This window comes from Lepus europaeus, chromosome 5 (genome assembly GCF_033115175.1).
Source record: "Lepus europaeus isolate LE1 chromosome 5, mLepTim1.pri, whole genome shotgun sequence".
Lineage (NCBI taxonomy): Eukaryota > Metazoa > Chordata > Mammalia > Lagomorpha > Leporidae > Lepus > Lepus europaeus.
In genome coordinates this window covers 32,936,256-32,944,355 of record NC_084831.1, presented here as the reverse complement: position 1 = coordinate 32,944,355, position 8,100 = coordinate 32,936,256, and the positions used below count along the sequence as shown (strand labels likewise).

Here is an 8,100-nt window from a genome sequence, read left to right as displayed (position 1 = left end):
ACTACATTTTATTCTAAATTTATTCACCTGCTATGCATACTATAAAATATTTTTTAAAGATTTATTTGAAAGGCAGAGTTACAGAGAGGCAGAGGCAGAGGGAGGGAGGGAGGGAAGGAGGGAGAGAGGTCGGTCTTCCATCTGCTGGTTCACTCTCCAAGTAGCCTCAATGGTCAGAACTGAGCTGATCCAAAGCCAGGAGCCAGGAGCTTCTTTTGAGTCTCCCACATGGGTGCAGGGGCCCAAGGTCTTCGGCCATCTTCTACTGCTTTCCCTCGCCATAGCAGAGAGCTGGATCAGAAGTGACCCGGGGCTGGCGCTGTCATAGTGGTTAAAAGCCGATGCCTGCAGTGCTGGCATTCCATATGGGCGCCGGCTCAAGTCCCGGCTGCTCCTCTTCCAATCCAGATCCCTGCACCCACGTGGGAGACCTGGAAGAAGCTCCTGGCTCCTGGTTTTGGAGTGGCATGGCACCAGCAGCTGCAGCCAATTGGGGAGTGACCAGCGGATGGAAGACATCTCTTTCTCTCTGCCTCTCGCTCTGTCTCTGTAACACTGACTTTCAAATAAATAAATAAATCTTTAAAACAAAACAAAAAAAGAAGTGAAGCAGCCAGGACTTGAAACGGCGCCCATATGGGATGCCAGCACTGCAGGCAGTGGCTTTACCCACTACACCACATTAATATGTTCCATCTTAATGGAACAAAACCTCAGCACTTGGGAGATCTTCAAAGAAAGCTTTCCAGACAAAAGAGGTTCTTTTTTTGTATGTTTTTTAAAGAGATATTTATTTATTTTTAAGTCAGAGTTATACAGAGAGAGAAACAGGGGCAGAGAGAGAGAGAGAGAGAATGAGAGAGGTCTTCCATCCACTGGTTCACTCCCCAAAAGGCCACAACGCCTGGAGCTGCACCAATCTGAAGCCAGGAGCCAGGAGCTTCTTCTGGGTCTCCCACACAGGTGCAGGGGCCCAAGGACTTGGGCCATCCTCCACTGATTTCCCAGGTCACAGCAGAGAGCTGGATTGGAAGAGAAGCAGCTGGGACTTGATCTGGCGCCTATATGGGATGCTGGCACTGCAGGCAGCGTCCTTACCCGCTATGCCCCAGCGCTGGCCCTGAAGAGGTTTTGATACCACGGCTGTCTTCTCACTTCCCTCAATACAGTATGTAAGGCCTTGGCCCACCCTCTGCAGGAGTCCCAGGACCACCTTGCAGAAGTTGGTAACTGGCCCCCGTCCTCCCATCAGCCTCCCCGACTTGACTGCTTCTCAGAGGAGGGGTTACAACCTGCGGAGGGTCAGAAACAGCCACCGACAGCATCCACAAAAGCAGCAGCAGAATCCTTGCTCCACCGGGCAGAGTGGAACAGAACAGGACACCTGCCCAGGTGCTGCTCAGGTGGCGAAGCAACACTGGATGGGAATAAAAGGCAGTAGTCTGGGCCCCAGCTTACCAGCCCTGCACTTGGCCTGGAATGCGAGTGCCTGTGAATTCACCCTCAGGGCTTAGCTTGGGCCTTGCAAACTCTTTCTGAAGTGCAAAGCTTCTTAGAACTTACAGTGAGCATCCAGAAACCTTTTGCTATCAGGACGCCTTTCCACTCCACAGTTACTGAGGACCTTGAAGAACTTCTCCACACGGAGCTATTCAGGTCCATCAGTACTTACCACACCAGAAATTAACACCGAGAACTTTAAAAATGTGTAAGTCGTTCAAAACTTACACCAACAAACCTATTACATGGAAATAATTTTTAAATGGAAAATAGCTACATTTTCTAAATAAAAAATTTAAAGAGTAGTGTTTTAACATTTGTGCAAATCTGAATGTCTGGCTTAGCTGGAGACAGCTGGATTCTAAAATCTGATTCTGCATTTACTCTGTGGCCGTGATCACGTCTATGGCAAACCTCATGCACATTCATGAGAGAATGAGTGGAAAAAAAAAATTAGCGTTGCTAGGAAGATACTCTTGAGTTCACTGGTCCCTGAGCAGATCTCAGGGACACGCACGGAGGAAACCACAGCAAGGACCTCTTTCCTGGATAACTCCTTCCCAGAGTTAGCGCAGCCCCGGCACCCTGCCCGGGTCTCCCCGACCCTGCCGCCCCGGCCCCGGGAGCCGGCCAGCCCTCCCTCCGCCTGGCTGGCTGGTTCGGGAGCCGACACGGACCGGATGGCTCGGAGGTGCCTCCCCTGACTCACCCCGGCAGGGTCAGTTCTCCCTGCGGGCCGAGCACCGGCTGCAGCCAGCCAGGCGGGCCAGGAGCCCCACTCGGTCATCCACCAGCTCGCTACTGCCAACGTGACGTGGCTGTTAGCAACGAGCCCGAGGGGCACCGCAGGAACCGGTACGTTCCGGCCCACCGGGGCTCACTGCTGACGGGACGCGCCGCTCGAGCCACCGACGCCGTCTGGAATCCACCAGATCCCGGACGGTTCCGCAGGCACTAGCGGATCGTCTCGCACCAGCCTTCCGCTTCCATGTCCCCGCGTTAGACAAGAAGGCCGCGGAGCGGAGGTGCGAAGCCAGGCGCCCAAGGTCGCCGCGCGGCCAGCGGAGGGGGCTGAGGTGGGGGGGCCGGGGGTCGCCGACGCAGCGCCGCCCCTCAGCCGGCCGTCGCAGACCCCCGCTCCACCCCCTGCTCGCCGGGCCTCCAGCCCCGCCCCCGCGCGCGAGCCCAACGGCCGCGGCGCGCGCCACCTCGCGGCGGGAGGTGCGGGGCGGGGCCGGGCTACCCCCGCCCCAGCCTCCGCCGTCGCCTCGGTGGAGCCCCCAGCCGCCCGCAGCCCGCCGCCGTCCGGAGCCGTCCGCCGCCCCCCGCCCGCGCCCTCACCTTCCCCCGCTTCCCTGCGCCGCGGAAACATGGCGGCGGGAAGGGAGTGAACCGCCCCGCTACCCGCGCCGCCGCCGCCGCCGCCGCAGGTAAGCGCCTCACGGCCGCCCGCTGGGGCACCCGCGCCTGGAGGGGCCGCCCGGGGCTGAGGCGGCGGCGGGACCTGCGCTGCCGCGGCGCCCGCCCCCAGGCCGGGGCTGTCAGTCTGTCGGGCCGGCGGGCCTTTTTTTGTGGGGGGTCCGCCGCTCCGCCGCCCTGCCCCGGCAGTGTCAGCCGGCCCGAGTCCCGGCGGCCTGCTCGGCGTTGGCGTGGGGCGGAGGGGTCCGGCGCCCGGCCACGGCCCTGACGCGGCAGGCGCGCCGGGGGCCCCGTGGGGGTTCGCTCGGTCCGGGCGGGCGCGGCCGCGGTGGGCCGGGGGAGCTCGGTGCGGTGGGGTCCGCGCGCGGTCAGCAGGGCCAACCCAGAGCGAAAGGTGAGCCGGAGCCCAGGTCCCGGGTCTGGGGCGCCGGGGCGGAGCTGTCAGCGGCGGGCGCTGCGCTGGGACAACTCAGGTGCCACCTGCCCCGAGCCCCGCTGGGAACGGGCGAGGAGAGCCCGTTGCAAACCTCAGCGGCCGGTGGGAGCTGAGCCCGTGGCCTGGACGCGGGCACAGCTGTGGGCAAGGAGTCGGGTGAACCCCAGAACATCGCCACCGGAAGGGAACTGAAAGTCTTGTAGGGTCCCTCCCATCCCGTGCCGGAGTGTCTGAAAATGCCCCAGTTCTGCCCTGATGACGCGACGACCCCGCGTTTGGAAACATCTCTTCCCGAGGATCCCCATTCCGCGCCTGCACGGATGTGGTTGTAGAGGTCTTTCCTAGTTGTTCTCTTACGAGCGAGCGGCTGTGACCATCTCTGAAGGTAGTGACCATTACCCCTGCACTCCCACCCCGCCGTCGCCAATTCCTGCTCCTTCCGCTGTTTCTCGTTGTTTCTCGTGCTGTGGTTCTCCGATTTGTTCTCTGGAGGAGCTGCGGTTTGCCCGCATCTCCTTTAAAGGAGAGCAGGGAAACAATACCTAGTAAGTTTCTCCTAGTAGCGCTTGGCCGTGAGGACTGACCTGCTTAGGTGAAAAGTACTCCCTCCTCTCCGTGCTGTGTTTTGAACTTCTAGAAAAAAAAAAAAAAGTGTGTTTGTTGAAGTAGACTAAAAGAGGTGCTATTTGTGGAAATCTGGTTTTTCTCCTTTCAAAAATATCAGTAAGAACATTATTAAATGAATTAATAACGTATATCAAAGGGTATTAAAGTGTCATGTGCCCTGTAAACAGAGGAGCGTATTATTTTTACTCTGAAAAGAATTGGGCAATTTAATATTTGGTTGGAAAGGGAAGTGGTTTATTACATTGAACGCTTTGCTGTATTTCTAACTGCCAGTGGAAGGCCAAACTTGAAAGGTATATACTTTCTATTCTTCGCTTACCAGCGTTATTTTTTATTTTATTTTTAAAAATCACTTAGCCTTGATAGTTTTAAGTTTTAAAAAGGATCTTTTACCTAATTCCTAAACCCCTGCCTAAGCCACCCTGCAGGTTACTTTTTTAAGCCCAGTAGAGATGTGATACTTTGTAGATAAGCTACTAAACTCTTGTGTATGGGACCCTGTTAAAATTCTAAGGAAGCTTCACTGTTTTTTATAAAGTAGGCAAGCACATACCAGCGGTCAGAATTGGTTTATCTTTCTTCTCATGCCTCCATTTTAAAAATTGGTCAGTGGCTTTGAAGTTTGTAGACTGTATGTCGTTTTGATTTCTAATGTTTGTGCAAATGCTCTTTCCTATTTATCTAAGTTGGGTGAAAATTTGTGTAGCACTATTCTGGATAGAACTGTACAGATGTAGAAAAGGCTCTGGTTCTTGCTTTCAAAATACTTGGCATTAAAGATAGGAATCTCTGGTGAGAATATTCCACTGAAAATGTAAACTTTGTATGTTCTAACTTTTAAGCTTATGTGCCTATTATTTGTTAGTCACTATCTATGTAATGTGCTTGACATTGTGGAGCTGGTAAATTAGATGCTTGAATAGGTCTTCTTGGAGTAAAAGGTAAAAGCAGTGCTTGTGATGCTGTGATTGCCTGACACTGAGACTGTAGACTAGCAGAAGAGTCAAGGCAAGGCTGCGAGGAAAAGATGATACCTGACCCAGATCTTCTTTTGTTAGTTTGTTTTTTATTTATATAAGGTGAACATGTTTCACATATACAGATTTAGGAGCATAGTGATATTTCCCACCCTACCCTCCTGCCTCCTTCTTTTCTTACTCTTTCTTTTAATCTTTATGATCCAAATCTTGTAAGGAGTAAGTTAGGTAAAGATAAGCAGCAAGTGTGCTTCAAACAGAAAACAATTTGGATAAAAGCATCATTGTGAGAGAAGGAATTGCTTGCCCTGAGAACTACAAACAGTTTGGGACTGCTAAGGATGTGACAATAAAGATGTATGTGTATTGAAATTAAGGCATGATTTTTGAGAAATCACTGAAAGACTTCTATTAGAAATGATTGAAGTAACATTTAAAAACCTAGAGGATGAATTTGAGAAAATCTATGAGACTTTATGACTGGATGCACAGGTGAGAGAATAAGGAGTCTGATGTGATGCTCTGGTTTTTGGCTTGGGTGGTTAGGGGGATAGCGGTGACATTAACTGAGAAAGGAAACTAGATAAGTTCAGTTTTAGACTTGCAGATATTATGATTTCTTGAGTTAGATAAGTGAGCGAATGTAGTAATTATAAGCTGGAAGAAAAAAGATATTATGATCAGGAAGTGGAATATTATTAATTATCATTAATGTGTAAAGTTTTCTGATGTGAGACTGTTCTGGATGACAGCTAGGTCTCATGTGTGGGTAGCAGAGATGAAGGTCCCTTAAGCTCAGTATGACAAGGAATGTGAGGCTAGCATATATTGAATAAGTCATCCGTGTGGATAGTGTATGATTTAGGATGATAGGATATGGGGAAGAGGAAGATTGTGACCCAGGTGCAATAAAGATAGGTGATTAATCAAGATGGTGATAGATGGCAGATAAGGAGGTAGGTTAGAGAGTGATAGAGCCAGATGGTGCAAACCTCAGAGGAGGAGGGGTTTTTAAACATGAGAATAGAAGAGTAATGATTTTTGACTTTTCCTTCCTGGAAGCAGGGTTCTAATCTCTTCATCTTCATTCAGGGCTTATATTAATTATTCTGTTTGCTCTGAAGAGTCTGTTGTTATTCTTGGAAAGTGGGAGTCCAGATACCTCATATTGAATCCTTTATGCTAATACTTAATGATAAAAGGTAGTGAACAATATTTTTTCCTTTGAGATTAGTGGGTGGATAGGAAATAGTTAGATAAAGCAGTGAGTATATACTCATGATTTCTGGGCGGAGTATAGTAGAAAGAACCTAGGCTGTGGAGTTAGACCAAAAGTCGGACTTAGACTCTGTCACTTACTAGTATGATGACTGTATACAAACAGCCTCTGCAAACTTCAGTGTCCTATCCTTAAAAACTTCCTACCTCATATGTTGCAGAGATTACATTTTATATGTATAGATAAGTACGTATACATACAGATGTATTACATCTATATATATTACATATAATATCCATCACTAGAAAAAACAAATGGCACTTTACAGATGCAAAATAAATATTAATTCTCTTCCACCTTCCTTTAAGGGTCTTATGTTCTGGAGCAGAAATGAAACTTTCTTGAAGAGATTTAAATTATCTCTAAGGGAGGTAAAAGCAAAGTGATAACAGCAGTTCAGGAGAGGGAACCATCATTTCTCAACGTTTGGAGAGAAAGCTAGACTTCACATTCAGGAGGAGTTCCTTGGGAGCCTTGGAGAACAAATTTCAATAAGTACTAATTTAGTTAAGATACAAAGTAGAGATAGTATAGAGTATGTGTTTTATTTTATTTATTTATTTATTTATTTTATTTTTTTGACAGGCAGAGTGGACAGTGAGAGAGAGACAGAAAGGTCTTCCTTTTGCCGTTGGTTCACCCTCCAATGGCCAGCGCACCGCGCTGATCCGATGGCAGGAGCCAGGTGCTTCTCCTGGTCTCCCATGGGGTGCAGGGCCCAAGGACTTGGGCCATCCTCCACTGCACTCCCTGGCCACAGCAGAGAGCTGGCCTGGAAGAGAGGCAACCAGGACAGGATCGGTGCCCGGACCGGGACTAGAACCCGGGGTGCCGGCACCGCAAGGCGGAGGATTAGCCTGTTGAGCCACGGCGCCGGCTAGAGTATGTGTTTTAAAAATTAATAGCTGCGGAGTCGGCGCCATGGAGCAGCGGATTAAAGCTCTGGCCTGAAGCACCAGCATCCCATATGGGTGCCGGTTCTAGTCCCGGCTACTCCACTTCCAATCCAGCTCTTTGCTATGGCCTGAGAAAGCAGCAGAAGATGGCCCAAGTCCTTGGGTTCCTGAACCCATATGGGAGACCTGGAAGATTCTCCTGGCTCCCAGCTTCGGATCAGCACAGCTTCGGCCATTGCAGCCATCTGGGGAGTGAACCAGTGGATGGAAGACCTTTCTCTCTCTGTCTCTACTTCTCTCTGTAACTCTGTCTTTCAAATAAATAAAATAAATCTTAATAGCTGCCATAGGTTTGGGTATCATATTTGTGTAAGTCAGTAGAGGTTTATGTGGCAAGAGAGATGGACTAAGGCCATAGTACTAAAAACTCAGAAGTGCAGTATGGAACTGGTTCTAGATGTGCTAGAAAACAATAGATTATATATTCTCTCTCTATGTCAATTTACTGTAAGTTAATTTATAGACATTAATTAAGAAACTTCAGATTCTTGTTTGAAGTAAACTGTGTAAGAAATTCCACATTTGAAAATGAGTTCCTATGTGGGCCAATTTTCGGTTATAAGATTAATCACTAAGATTTGTTTTATAGTTTTAATCTTTGCAATATCTGTCTTTGGTAGATAAGAGTGGTAAAGTTGAAAAACATACAAGATCTCACTGGTGGAAAATGATCAATTTCATATTAAGCCCTTTTCCTTCTACTGAACTGATTTAGATTTGAAAAGAAATCTGGGTTCTTCAGTGTCACTAAAAATTAACTGTACGTGGGGCATATGGGAGCTTAATATATCTAATTTAAAATAATTTCACTGAAACAAAATATTAATTGTACAGCTCTAGCCACTTTTACTTTCTGAGCCTCACTTCATTTACAAAATAAAGATGTAAAGTTTAAGGTAGAATGTT

At 48.9% G+C, this 8,100-nt stretch overlaps 1 protein-coding gene across 9 annotated transcripts in view; it reads left to right on the top strand.

Annotated features, from left to right (window-relative positions):
• The first annotated feature begins 2,821 nt into the window (after positions 1-2,821).
• The window catches only part of SCMH1 (Scm polycomb group protein homolog 1), a 219,479-nt gene continuing 214,200 nt past the window's right edge, over positions 2,822-8,100 (top strand). For 3 of the 9 annotated variants that reach the window (XM_062191064.1, XM_062191071.1, XM_062191062.1), the window contains exon 1: positions 2,864-2,930. The gene's annotated coding sequence lies outside the window, so the exon portion shown is untranslated. Of the gene's footprint in view, positions 2,931-8,100 lie in introns of all 9 variants that reach the window. The other 6 variants (XM_062191075.1, XM_062191073.1, XM_062191068.1 and 3 more) reach the window with 4 other exon arrangements.